Genomic DNA, 14,025 nt, shown 5'->3' on the forward strand with positions numbered 1-14,025 from the left:
CTGTAGCCACTAGATTTTACATATCCAGACCCTAAGGATGGACAACCAGGAGGCTTCCAGCTCCCCACTCCCTCAACCATGCTGCGATGAACATCCTCATACAGATTCCTTACAGATCTATGTGGGAAATTCTCAGGCACGTATGCCCAGAAGCAGGAAAGTTAAATCATGTGGTGTGAGTGCAAGTACTGCCAGGGTGCTACCTAAAGAAGCTGCCCCCATCCCTTCTCTCATCAACCATACCTGAGGGCTTCTGGGGCATCCTCACCAACACTGAGCAATATTCAGTGTTATAGATTGAAATGTGTCCCCAAAATCATATGCTGAAGAGCTAGCCCCCAGTAGCTCAGAAAGTGACCATAATTGGATATAAGTTCTTTGCAGATGCAGTCAAGTTAAGATAAAGTCATTAGGGTGGGTCTTAATCCAATATGACTGGTGTCCTTATACAAAGGGGAAATTTGGACACAGAGACAGAGAAACAGCGTGAAGACAATGTAAAGAGAAAGATGTGGGGAGAATGTCATGTGAAGATGAAGGCAGAGATTGGAGTGATGCATCTCTAAGCCAAGTAATGCCAAAGGTTGCCAGCAAACCACCAGAAGCTAGGAGAAAGGGATGGAACAGATACTCCCTCACAGTCCTCAGAAGGAACCAGCCCTGCCAACACCTTGATTTTGAACTTCTAGCTTCCAGAACTAGGAGATAATAAATCCATGTTATTTAAGCCACCTGGTCTTTTGTACTTTGATACAGCTGCCTTAGGACACTAACACTCTCAGCTTTCCAAGTGCTGCCAGCCTGATGGGTATAACATAATATCTTATTATTTTTATTTTTATTTCTCTAATTACTAGTGAGTTTTAACATCTTCATATGCTTTTTAGTCAAATGGGTTTCCTTGTGAACTACCCAATTTCTATCCCTTTGCCCGCTTTTTCATAGAGGTTCCTATCTTTTTCTTACTGATTTGCAACAGCTCCTTGTAAATTTCAAATATTAGACCTTTAGAATTTGATACTTTATAAACATCTTCTTCCAAACTATTATCTGTCTGTTAACTTTATCAATTCCTCATTGGGCAGAATTATTTAATTTCTATTTAATTAAATTCACCAATTTTTCAATTATGATTTGTGCAATTGAGGTTTTGCTTAAGAAATCTTTCCCCATTCCTATGTCCAAAGATGTTCTCCTACATAATGTTTTACAAACTGTACTGTTTTACCTTTAATGATGTAGAGTCAATATCTGTATATGGTGTGAGCCAGAGAGCTGTTTAAAAAACCAATGTATAGCAAAATGCTCTAAAATGTAGTGGCTTAAAACTAAAACAAACATTTATATTGCTCACATACCTGCATTGTAGGTAGGGATTAGCAAGGATGATTCATCTTTGTGCCGTGGAGTGGCAGCTGAGATGACTTGCCTGGGGCTGAAGGATGTGTTTGCAAGATGGCTCACTTACGGCTGGCAAGTTCATGTGGCTGGCTGTCAGCTGGGAGTTCAACCAAGGCTGAGGGCTGGAGGATGCAGTTCCTTCCAACTTGCCCCTTGATTGTCACAGACTGTTCGGGCTTCCTCACATTATGGTGGCTAAGTTCCAAGAAAAAAAGAAAAAAGTCAAAGGCTGTACCACTTTATATCATCCAGCATCAGAAATCACTAAGCATTACTTCCACTGTAGTCAAAACCTGCCCAGAATCAAGGGAGGAAACATATAAGCCACCTTTCAATGGGAAAAGTGTCAAAGTCACATTGTAAAAAAGCATATGTGGGGGGCTTCCCTGGTGGCGCAGTGGTTGAGAATCTGCCTGCCAATGCAGGGGACACGGGTTCGAGCCCTGGTCTGGGAAGATTCCACTTGCCGCGGAGCAACTAGGCCCATGAGCCACAACTACTGAGCCTGCGTGTCTGGAGCCTGTGCTCTGCAACAAGAGAGGCCGCGATAGTGAGAGGCCCGCGCACTGCTATGAAGAGTGACCCCCGCTCGCCGCAACTGGAGAAAGCCCTCGCACAGAGACGAAGACCCAACACAGCCAAAACTAAATAAAAAAAATTAATTTAAAAAAAAAAAAGCATATGTGGGAGCGGAGAGAATGTTGCAATCATCTTTGGGAATCGAATTGGCCACAGGATCCAATTTTATTAGCAACTCATCTTTATCATTTCAGAAGTTCCTTTATACACATGGTCTGCTGTTGAGCTCTCTGTTACACTGTTCTGTTTCTCTGTTTTTTGGCCACATTACAGCTAGTAATGTGTCCATATCTGATAGGGTAAGATCTCTCTCTTCATTCTCCTTTTGCAAACTTGTAAGTTATTCATGAACATTTACTTTTCCATACAACTTTTAAAACACATTTATCAAACTCTTAAAAAATAATCCTTCTGGAATTTTCTTGGGATTGCCTTGACTTTATAAGTTAATTTGGGGAGAATAAACATAATGTGATATGGTCATCCCACTCAAATACATAGAAATTACTCTGACCATTTCTTCTGACTTCCTTTTATAGCTTTTAAGACTTTCAATATTTCTTCTACAGAAGTCTTATCTATTTTTTGTTAATCCTTAAATATTTCATAGTTTTGGTTGCTGCCATGAATATTGTTCTTTTTTAAATTATATTTTCTCATCTGTTTTTGCTGGTGTTGAGAAATTCTATTGATATTCGTAAGCTGATCTTGCATCTGACAGCCTTGCTTAATTCTAATAGTTCAATCTGTTGCTTTTGCTATATAATGATCATATTATCTGCAAATAATGACAGTTTCATTCTTTCCCCTTTAATTCACACCTCTAATTTCTTTTTCTTTATTTATAGTCTCGGCTAGGAAGCCCAGTACTGTGCTAACACTAGTGAATGATAATGGAGGTCCTTGTCTTGTCTCTCTGACCTTAAATGGAATGCACTTTCTCCACTAAGTGTAATTTGTGCTTTAAGTTTTTCATTACAAACAGGTATTGAGCTTTATTAGATGCCTTTCTGAATCTACTGAGATAATTATGTGATTTTTTTTCTCCTTTAGTCTATTAATGTGTTGATTATATTACCATGTTGAATCATTCTTTTATTTCTGAATAAACCTCCCAAATGACAATATATTTATATTTTTAACTACTAACAGTTGATAACCTACAATATTTTATCTAGGATTTTTATATCTGTGATCATAAGCAAAAGAGGTCAGTAATTTTCTTTTCTTGTATTGCCATCATCCAATTTTAGAATAAAGATTATATTCAACTCAAAAATGAGTGGGGCAGCTTTTGTTGTTTTCTCTTTTCTATTTTGAGGTTGCTAGAAGTGAACTGTAAAACTGTCTGAGCCAGGTGCCTTTTTGGAGAGGAGGTCTTTGATTGCTATTTCAATTTTTGGTGCTTACCTGTTTATTCAAGTTTTTTTCTGTGTCTCCTTTAACCAACACAGGCATTTAATAGTGTTCTCTAAATGTTCTCATTTCATATAGAGTTTCCAAATTCAGTAGGATGAAGTTATTCATAATTTAGTTCTCTTATTTTTATATCTATTTATAGCTGTTTCTCTTGAAAAGATCTGTATTTTTTATTAAATATTTTTTCCTGATTAGTCTTTATAAACACATATCTTCATTAATTATTAAATAGCAATAGGATGGTTTCTGCTACTTATATTTCAAAAAAAGAAAAAAAAACCACAAGTGTTCGTCTGTCGAGTCACTGCTAGATCTCACCCACCTCTCCATCCTGGAGACCACCTCTCAAGTCTATACTCTACGCAAAAGAGAGGTCAGGAGCCTGAGCCCATGTCCCTTTGGGCCACCACTCAAGCGTGCCCTCCAGGGTCTAATGATCCACAGGCTATATGGATATTTGTACCGTTTTTCTCATCCATCCCCAGCAAGCAGTGCCACTGAGGAAACAATTACTAACTGCTTACCACGTTCCCACCTCTGTACAAAGCCATACAAACCATAATCTTTTCTCCCAAACAAATACATGCTCTAGCTGGGAGATAAAGAGTAACACTGAGGAATGCGCATGAGGGGAGAAGGAACTCTGAGCACAGATTTGGATCATCCCACTTCATCACTGAGGCGTCTGAAAGGTGTGAGGGAAATGTCCCAAGTGAGAGCAGCGCAGAGGACCCAGCCAGAGATCTGGAGCTCCATTCCCTCTGCCGTTTCCTTCCAGACTAAAGATCTGCCCCAGCAATGGAAGAGGGAGAAGGAGAGAGAGGGCAAATAAAGAGGCAGAGAAGAACACGGCAGGAAGGCAAAGAAAAAGGGAATCACTGAGGACTTCCCTGGTGGCTCAGTGGTTAAGAATCCGCCTGACAATGCAGGGGACACGGATTCGAGCCCTGGTCCAGGAAGATCCCACATGCCGCAGAGCAACTAAGCCCGTGAGCCGCAACTACCGAGACTGCACTCTAGAGCCCACGAGCCACAACAGCTGAGCCCACATGCTGCAACTACTGAAGCCCACGCACCTAGAGCTCATGCTCTGCAACAAGAGAAGCCACCGCAGCAAGAAGCCTGCGCAATGCAACGAAGAAGAGCCCGCCCCGCTCGCCACAGCTAGAGAAAGCCCGCATGCAGCAACGAAGACCCAAAGCAGCCAAAAATAAATAAATAAATAAATAACTTTAAAAAAAAAAGGGAATCACTGAGCTACACTAATGCAACCAGGACATGTCCGATTACAACAGCTAATATTTGTGTCACTTTTCACACAGCAGGTACAAGGGACTACCTCAGTGGGTTCCTCCACAGCCCTGAGAAGTACAATAGCACAGCTTTACAGGTGTGGAGACTTCAGCCCCCAAAGACTGTGAATTTCCCAGTCTTACATAGCTGGCAAGTGGCAGAATTGGGCCCCCAAATCCCTGGCCTTCTGACTCTAGCATTGTCCTCTTTCCCCTAAACCATGTGGCCTCCAAAACCAGCAAGCTACAGGACAGACAAAGGGGAAACCAGCTCCCCGTTGTTCACCCCACCTCTGCAAGCCCTCATCTCCCTGCCACACTCACCTCCCTCCACCACACACAGACACAGACACAGACACACACACACACACACAGAGGAAACTGCAGGTCGATGGAAAGTCACCTTACTTGCTTCCTAAAGAACATGCTATTGTTTATTTGCCAAGAACCTCAGCAGGGCCTCTGGGCTGCCAAATATCTTGTTCTAGAAACCGAAGGGTCAGCACCGGGAGGAGATGAGGCCTGTGCTGTCCTCAACACCCCCCGCCCCGAAGATCACCTGTAGGCACAGGTCCAGGTGCTCTGGTGGATACAAGGAAGCTCTCGAGGACCTTATGATGACGTCAGGACATGACGTGTCTATCAAAATAATAATAACAGCAACAAGGATAGCAAGTAACTCTTCCTGAGTGCTTTCTATCCACTGCCACCATGATAAGATCTTTTAACAGCTTTGAATCATGTTTAATCCTCATGATTAATGAGGTAGGTTCAAGTCTTCCATGAGAAACTGAGGCTCAGAGGGGTGAACTGTCATATCCAGGAGGATACTTCCAGCAGGGGACAGAAGCAGGACTCAGGTCAGGCTCATCGCCTCCAGGAGACAAACTCTTAACACCGCCTCTTTGGTTTATAAATACCTGGTGGGGAAGGATAAACCCCAAACAGCTGGTATAACTAATGTCTGCAACACCCAGAGTGGTGAGAGCAATCTTCAAAGAAGAGATAGCCTGATGCAGATATACAAGAAGGGAAAGGACAGACAAGAGGCCTGGGGTCACATACAGGAGAAATGTTGGGAGCGAATGTGGGAACGGGGCTGATGGGTTGTATGTAGGGAAGGGGAGGCTGAAGCAGCCTGAGCAGGGCTGTGGAAACCACACCGATGGCTGGTCCTTCAGACTAACAAATTCAGCACCGGAAAGAGGACAGACCGTCAGAGAGAAGAGAGAAAGAAGAAACAAGTCCACAGTCACCAAACTTAGTTTTGTAAGTACATAGTAAGACCAGGAGAAATTTGTCCCATCCTCTGATTCCTCAGTCCTCAGGTACCTAGGACAAAGTTTCCATCCCCAGAGTAGCTTCCTGGGAATATTCCCAGTCACCTCCCTCAAAATGGAGCGGATGTTCGCAGGTGTGTGCTCTTGGAAGGGAGGGACAGCCCTCTCACTGTAAATAAAGGGAATCAGTGGCAGACACGGGTGTTTGCTGTTAATGGGGGACCTCCCCACTGCCCCAGAACCTCTCTATCTGGGAAATAACCCATCGCCCTTGTCGTGCAGTTTTCAGTCTTATCCCGTTCCAGCCACATCTACACAGCCCAACTAGCATGGCTAGCTGCCCACAGTCCATTCAAGGACCTCCCACTGAGCCAGCCAGGCACTCTGTCTGCCTTGGATGTGCAAAACCTCGTCAAGACACGCCAGAGTGTTCAAGCCCCCAGTGTAAGCCACAGAGCCTGCGTCCTCCACACCGCTGCCCATCACTAGGCTGCAGTCTTCCAGGGGGACCCGAACCTCTGAGAAATGACATTACAAAACCGAAGAGAATCTGTCTCCCAAAAGTTCAAAATTATTACTGATCAGGAGAAAGGGTGTGCATTTAGCCAGATTCCAGTAAGATGTGTAGCTCTCCATTATTAAGAAGTCTTGCTTCAGGAGCACAATTTTAACTGTTTGGTTCTAAGCTTTTTAAATATATATATATATTAAATGTATATATATTTACATTTTTACACACATACATATATAGTAGAACACCATTTAAACTCTATGACAGCAACTACAAAATTGAAATTCTGTCTTCTAAAGGGTTTTATGTACTCCTCTAACTGAAAACAGCTTCACAATAAAAAGATCCAGTTTTACAAGTGGGCCCAACCAAAATAGTAACTATGGCCTTAAGGGCTATTATCCCATTGCTGTATGAAGGATTTAAGGCACATAAATGCCCGTTAACACAGCTAAGCATAATAATCTGATTTATAAAGTATCCCTTGCCAGGGCCCTTGTAGCACCCTACAATTATGCTGTCCCAATTAAAACATCCTACAAGCCTAATAGACTTGCCCTGAAAGACACTGCCCTATAAAAGCATGACCCACCCCACAAAAAAATCCTGATGGTGGGGGTTCTACGGCAAGGTTGTGGCCACAAAACGGGTTTTCAGATGGAAGGAGAGCATTCTAAGTGTCTAATTCCCACGCTCAGTGTCTGCCAAAGTACACAGGAGTAAATGATAACCCCACAGCAAAGAAGCATTTAGGAGGAGGGTTGCCCCGGTGTCCATCCCAGGCTTTCTTAGTAAATTTGGATTCTGCTTGTTAAAATGGGTTCTAGGCATGGGGAATCCAACTGACATTTTCTATTGGAAAGCAGGAGGAACCCTTCTGTTCCAGAGGCCCTTTGGGGCACCGCTCTCCCTCTTGGCCCACCTCCAGCCCAAGTTACTCTGCACAATTTGCAAGGTCTCAGTCATTCTTGTGTGTGTCGCAGGGGGTGGAGTGATCCTCAACTGTCTTATCTGCTATTAGACAATTTTATCATAGCAAAAAAGGAAATACACCTCTCCAAATCTACCCTCCATTCCTAGATGGCCATGGACAATTGAAATTTCCAAAAGACCTAAGAATTTACTAAACTACATGTCTCCAAAGTCTTAGTGAAGTATGAACACTGTCTCTTGGCGGCTCTACTGGGGGGAAAACATTCAGCAAAGGAGGAAAGAAGAAAAGATTTATTCACAAGACAGGCAGAGGCAGTCACACACTGCTGTGTTCCTCCGCACACCTCATTCCCATCAAAGCTAAGTTTCTATTAATGTTAACTTGAAATGCTAGTGAAGGTTCAGCCAGATAGGTACTCTTATACGTCTTGTAGGAAAGTAGATTGTTTGAGCCTTTCTAAAAATTCACAATCTCCCAATAGCTACCAAGAGCTTTTGAAATGCCCGGATCCTTTGATCCACTTTTGGAAATATATTCGAAGGAAATCAGCAAAATTCAGTCAAAAAGCAAAGCACACTGATGCTCACAGCAGCACTGCCAAATCTAGAAAGAGATGGGAAATGATCCGATAGTTCAGCAATAAGGGAATAGCACATAAATTCTAGTTAATCCATAGACAGAGTATTATACATAATGCTTTTAAGAATGATGCTTGCTTCTATTGAAAAACACAAAATAAGTTTGAATAAAAGGAAACAAAAACTGTGTCTTGGATAAGAAGTGTCAGTAAAGATGTCAATTCTCTCCATCTTATTCTATAAATTAAATGTCATCCTGAAACGAAGCAGGACCCTATGGTCTATGCCCCCCATGTCCCCTGACTGCCTTTTGCCTGCGGAAAAACCTTAGCCAAAGAAATGAGAAATGAGAAAATGCAGAAACAAAGGAAAACAGTCAAAAGAGACCAAATAATAATAGTTCAGTCATTAAGCATAGTCAAAGACCTTTAGTTCCTTCTCAAGGGCTATAGGTAACATTCTGAGCCATAACCTGTGAGCTGTCTTATAGATACTGAAAGCCCCACCAGGTGGAAGAAGTTAACTACATGATGACCAGGCTGTAGCCATGACATAAGCTGCCACAATTTCGAGAACTGGCCTCAAAGAAATGGAAACAAACCGACCCTGGAACCGAAGACTAACTGCACTAAAACAATCAAGGTGATGCTGGTCAGACCACCAATGACCAATTTCAAGATGACTGTCAGAGCTGCCTGTACTGTTTCTGCATGTAGCCCCCTCCCTCAGCCCATGAAAGCTCTTGCCCACTGATTGTAGGAGGGGGGGAGTCAGCCTTTGGACAGGTGTCCGCCCTCCACCACCACCAGTTGCCGGCATCCAAAATAAAGCAAACTTTCCTTTCCACCAACCTTGCCTCTTTATTGGCTTTTGAGCAGTGAGCAGCTGGACCCCACTTTTGGTTACAATCCTAATCCAAGTCACAAAAAAGGATTTTGTTTGTCCATTGTGTCGGGAGGGTAGAAATTTGACAAAACGATTCCATGGTCATCTGGAAAAATAATCCATGTGAAAATAGCAAAGAAATATTATTTTTAAAGGAACAGTAGTCAGGGTACCCTAGACCTCCTCATTATGAAAATATTGTTGATAATATTTGAAACCAGAAAGCTCACGTGTAGCTGGTGAGAATGTAATAGGTAAACATTTTTGTAGGGCAATTTTTCCTTATCCTTCAATATTTTAAATGTGAACCCTCCCCTTAGTCCAGAATTTTCACTCTAGGAATTAATCCTACATAAACACTCACACTTGTGCAAACAAATATATGTGTAAAGATGTTCAATGCTGTGCTGTTTATAATAGCAAAAAAATGGAAACCATCAAATACCCACCAATAAGACTTTGGTTAAGAATGAGATTTCCATAGAATGGAATACTTTGTAGCAGTTTAAAAGAATGGGATGGCTTTGAATGCAGTAACATAAAATATTCCATGATATAATAAGTGCAAAAGTCATGTTGAAAAACTGTAAGAATAATATGAACCGTATTTTATATGTCAACGAATATAAAATTAATGTCTGGAAGGAAACATAAGAAATTGTTTTAAAAAAGGGGGAGGGGGAACTTCCCTGGTGGTGCAGTGGTTAAGAATCTGCCTGCCAATGCAGGGGACACGGGTTCTAACCCTGGTCCGGGAAGATCCCACATGCCGCGGAGCAACTAAGCCCGTGTGCCACAACTACTGAGCCTGCGCTCTAGAGCCCGCGAGCCACAACTACTGAGCCCGTGTGCCACAACTACTGAAGCCCGCACACCCTAGAGCCCGTACTCCACAACAAGAGAAGCCACCACAATGAGAAGCCCGCGCACCGCATCGAAGAGTAGCCCCCGCTCACCACAACTAGAGAAAGCCCACACGCAGCAACGAAGATCCAATGCAGCCATAAATAAATAAATAAATAAATAAAATTTTTTGGAAAGGGGGGGAGGGGACCACAGGAAGTGAGGGAATGAGGTAGATGAGGGGAGGACGCTTGTTTACTTTTCGTTCCATATCTTTCTGTATCTTTCAAGGGTTTTTTGACAATGAATGGGCATTACTGTTTAAGTCACAAACTAATAAACAGTTGAAGTTTTAAAAATTAAAATTTAAGCATTTTATTGTTTATGAAGACTCATTTAAAGATTCAGAGACGTACTTATAATGCAGCATAAAAGGAAAAACTAGATTACATAATTATATGGAGTATGCTCTCACCTATTTTAGAAGTTATATCTAAATATGCACCTAGGAAAAAATGCTGGCGGGAAACACCAAATGGTAATGGCAATTATCTCTAGTTATAATATTATAACCTATTTTTACTTGATTCTTTCACTTTTTTATTTTTCAAATTTTCCAAAATTCATGTTGTACATATAACAAGAAAAAATGTAGTGATCAATTCAGAATTTGCTAAGCAAATAATTACATATCTTATTCTAGACCAGGAATCAAGAGGAGAGAAAACGTAGGACATAATCCCTCCCTTCAAACAATTTATAGTTTCACAGATCAATGTGTACATATAGCTAAAAATCATTAGTCTTTACATGTAAAGTAATTACATGTAATGTACAGCATGGTGATAGTTAATAATACTGGATTGCATTTTTAAAATTTATTTATTTATTTTATTTATGGCTGTGTTGGGTCTTCGTTTCTGTGCGAGGGCTTTCTCCAGTTGCGGCGAGCGGGGGCCACTCTTCATCGCGGTGCGCGGGCCTCTCACCATCGCGGCCTCTCCTGCTGCGGAGCACAGGCTCCAGACGCGCAGGCTCAGTAGTTGTGGCTCACGGGCCCAGCTGCTCCGCGGCATGTGGGATCTTCCCGGACCGGGGCACGAACCCGTGTCCCCTGCATTGGCAGGCGGATTCCTAACCACTGCGCCACCAGGGAAGCCCTGGATTGCATATTTGAAAGTTGCTAAGAGAGTAGACCTTAAAAGTTCTCATCACAAGAAAAAAAATTTTTTGTAACTGTATGGAGATGAATGTTAACTAGACTTATCGTGGTGATGATTTTGCAATACATACAAATATCAGATCATTATGTTATACACGTGAAACTAATATAATGTTATATGTCAACTATATCTCAATGAAAAAATAATAAAATAAACTAAATAAACCATTAGAGATCAGGACAGAATAACAAAGAGCCAAGTGCTAAACTGAATCTTATTACCAAATGTCAAGATGTATGGAAGAGACGTTTTGAACAACGGAACAACAGAAAGGGAAGGTGCAATGCTAGTCCCAATTATTAGCATCTTCCTAACCACGCAACCAGGAGAACAGCCTTGGGAAATAATATGAGAGTTCTCTTCCATAGACAGAGTCAGAAGTCTACACATGCTTGATTCTGGGCTTTGCGAGGTCTACTTCCTCAAAATAATGCCTTCTCCGTGCACTGACACCTGAAATTTTACTGGTAAGTATTTATGCCCTTATTTCGTATTCTCTATCCCTGCTGAAAAGCCAACGGGCCGAAGAGTGCCAACACTGTACACCGGAGAGCACCCTTCCAGCCTCCCTGTGCCAACGACGGGCATCACCAGTCAATCTCAGCACTTTCCTCCTTGTGAGACCTTCTCAGAATTCTCAGCACAACACTCCAAGCAGCTACCGACAAGTGAACAAAGTTGGGATGTGAATGGAAAGCTATTTGCCGTTCCTCATTAAAGCGATAGTAATAGACTTGCGTTTGAATAAGTGCTGAAAATTTTACAGAGCTCTGTCACATCCATTATCTTACTCGAGCAGGCACTATTTTCTTTTCCTTTATGCCAAAATGGAGGACTTAAGAGTTTCTGCAAACCGTCCATGGATACATCACTATTAAGAAGCAGGTCCCAGATTCTAATGTGGAAGCCAGTTCTTGTTCCAAGCCCACTGCTCTCTCCAAAAGCACTCCTCTCTTACACAGCAACATAAAAGAGCTGACCTTCTCCTCTTCTGAAGTCAGGGAGGGGAGAGTTTGAGGATCCTGGGAAGCACTGAGGATAGGAAAGGGCATCACTAAAAAGAAGTAGGGGGCTTTTCTGGTGGCGCAGTGGTGGAGAGTCTGCCTGCCAATGCAGGGGACACGGGTTCGAGCCCTGGTCTGGGAGGATCCCACATGCCGCGAAGCAACTGGGCCCGTGAGCCACAACTGCTGAGCCTGCGCGTCTGGAGCCTGTGCTCCGCAACAAGAGAGGCCGCGAGAGTGAGAGGCCCGCGCGCCGCGATGAAGAGTGGCCCCCACTTTCCGCAACTAGAGAGAAAGCCCTCGCACAGAAACGAAGACCCAACACAGTCAAAAATAAATTAATTAATTAATTAATTTAAAAAAAAAGAAGTAGGATATCAGAGCCCAGAGGCTGTGGATATAAGGCACACCAAAATTTTGCCAAAAGCCAGCACTGGGAAACCAGTAAATACACTCAAGTTCCCAACTACAACTGGTATCTAACTAGAATTCTATCAAGAATCCCATTAAGGGCAAGAACAGCCACCACCACACAAAAGCCCGACAGGGATGGAACTGCACAGGTGAGTCCCTGGGCCTCAGGGTGCCAAAAAGATGTGGGCTGTTCTCCCTCGTGCGTGCTGGAGCCCATGCAGCCCTTTTCTGCTCTCCAGGCCCTGAAGGAGCAGGGCCAGCCGAACATGTACTCCCCAAGGTCTTCCCAAGTTCTAAACACTCGGTGGAAAAATTACAATCAACAACCGTTTGTCCTTTGGTGCTTCAAACTGGGCTCTCAGATCTGCCAGAGCAGCTCCATGGACTGAAGTTCCACTCATTTGGCTCCATCTGGGGGCACGTTAAGGTTAACTTCCAAAAGCAAGGGCTTCCCTTCTCAGTGACAGAGAGAGAAACAGAGAGAGTGTATTTTCCAGGGACACCCATCAACTCTCCCTCCAATCCAATCCAATCCAATATTGAACATGCAACAGTCCTAAAAGTGTTTTAAAACACCAGAATTAGGTAGCGTGTTGAATCTGCGGTTAACATACAAATTCTTGACTTTAAAAGGCGAGATTTTCACAACAAACACATGTTGCTATAGAGACGGCATAAGCCTATGTAAACTTCAGGCATTCATATTCATAGAAACTCCTGAAGCAAGACCAAATGTTGGCCTTAACATTCCTGTTCTTGCCAACTTCCAAATAGTGCACAAATTATGCCCAAAATAAATGGGTGTGACTAATACGAGCTTAGAACATTTTTTTAAAATTTTACCTTGAGGGCAACATTTGTTGATATAGGAGCTGGGTGTGTAAGGCATACTTCCCCCCTCCATAAATCTATCTGCTTTATTTACACTTCCTAAAAGACCCGCATGCACATTTTTTCCATGAATTGTACAACTGCTAGTAATCACGTATCATTTCAATCTGTGCCCCAGTTCTATTTTAACACTGTGTCTCTTCCTTTTTGTTTGTGATCCATTAAGTACATACTAGAGGCAAAGCAGTCAAGACTTAACTCTTCTGGTCCCAATTACACACTCCAGGGCTGCAGAACTGTCAACCAGCTTTTGCAGAGGTGACACCACCAAGGTCTGTGAGCCCAGGGTAAATCCTATTACAAGCTCAGGGATGTCAAATTGGTTTCTGCTACTGACCTTCTTTCCCGTGACCCCGTCCCCAACCCTCCAGGCCCCAATCCCAAATCCCTCATTTCTCCCGCACCGGGGTCAACCTATGTGACAACTGGGCTCTGCCCTGAATCTACTCTATCCTGTGCAGGAAACTCACTGCTAATTACTATAGTCACACTTCTTAATTCAACAAGCGTCAGGCGGCTGCCTGCCATCTCCCCTGTGGGCTGGGTCACCAGCTATCTCATGCAGGTCACTAAGTCGGCATTTATTTCTGATAGGAAATGGTGTTACAGGTAGCTGTTCCAACATGAATGGTAATCAACAATAATTAAAAGTGATACACCCATTCTGACTCATATGATAGTGTTAAAAAAAAAAAAAAAATCCAAGAAGGGTGATGGGTGGAGGAGAGAGAAAAAAACTGCTTAGCCAAGACAGATACGTTTTCCTTCTCA

At 42.8% G+C, this 14,025-nt stretch overlaps 1 protein-coding gene and 1 long non-coding RNA gene across 4 annotated transcripts in view; both read right to left on the minus strand.

Annotated features, from left to right (window-relative positions):
• Nucleotides 1-14,025, minus strand: part of LOC309643722 — a 445,978-nt gene that overhangs the window by 407,547 nt on the left and 24,406 nt on the right. The window lies entirely within an intron of this gene.
• LOC309643696 (uncharacterized protein) overlaps nucleotides 1-14,025 on the minus strand; it is a 335,906-nt gene that overhangs the window by 311,533 nt on the left and 10,348 nt on the right. Inside the window, exons 1-2 of one of the 3 annotated variants that reach the window (XR_014253978.1) lie at nucleotides 8,846-10,596; nucleotides 1,359-1,596 (exon numbers count right to left, since the gene is read on the minus strand). The gene's annotated coding sequence lies outside the window, so the exon portion shown is untranslated. Of the gene's footprint in view, nucleotides 1-1,358; nucleotides 4,277-8,845; nucleotides 10,597-14,025 lie in introns of those variants that run through there. The other 2 variants (XR_014253977.1, XR_014253979.1) reach the window with 2 other exon arrangements.

Source organism: Balaenoptera physalus, assembly GCF_965194825.1.
Source record: "Balaenoptera physalus genome assembly, chromosome: 15".
Lineage (NCBI taxonomy): Eukaryota > Metazoa > Chordata > Mammalia > Artiodactyla > Balaenopteridae > Balaenoptera > Balaenoptera physalus.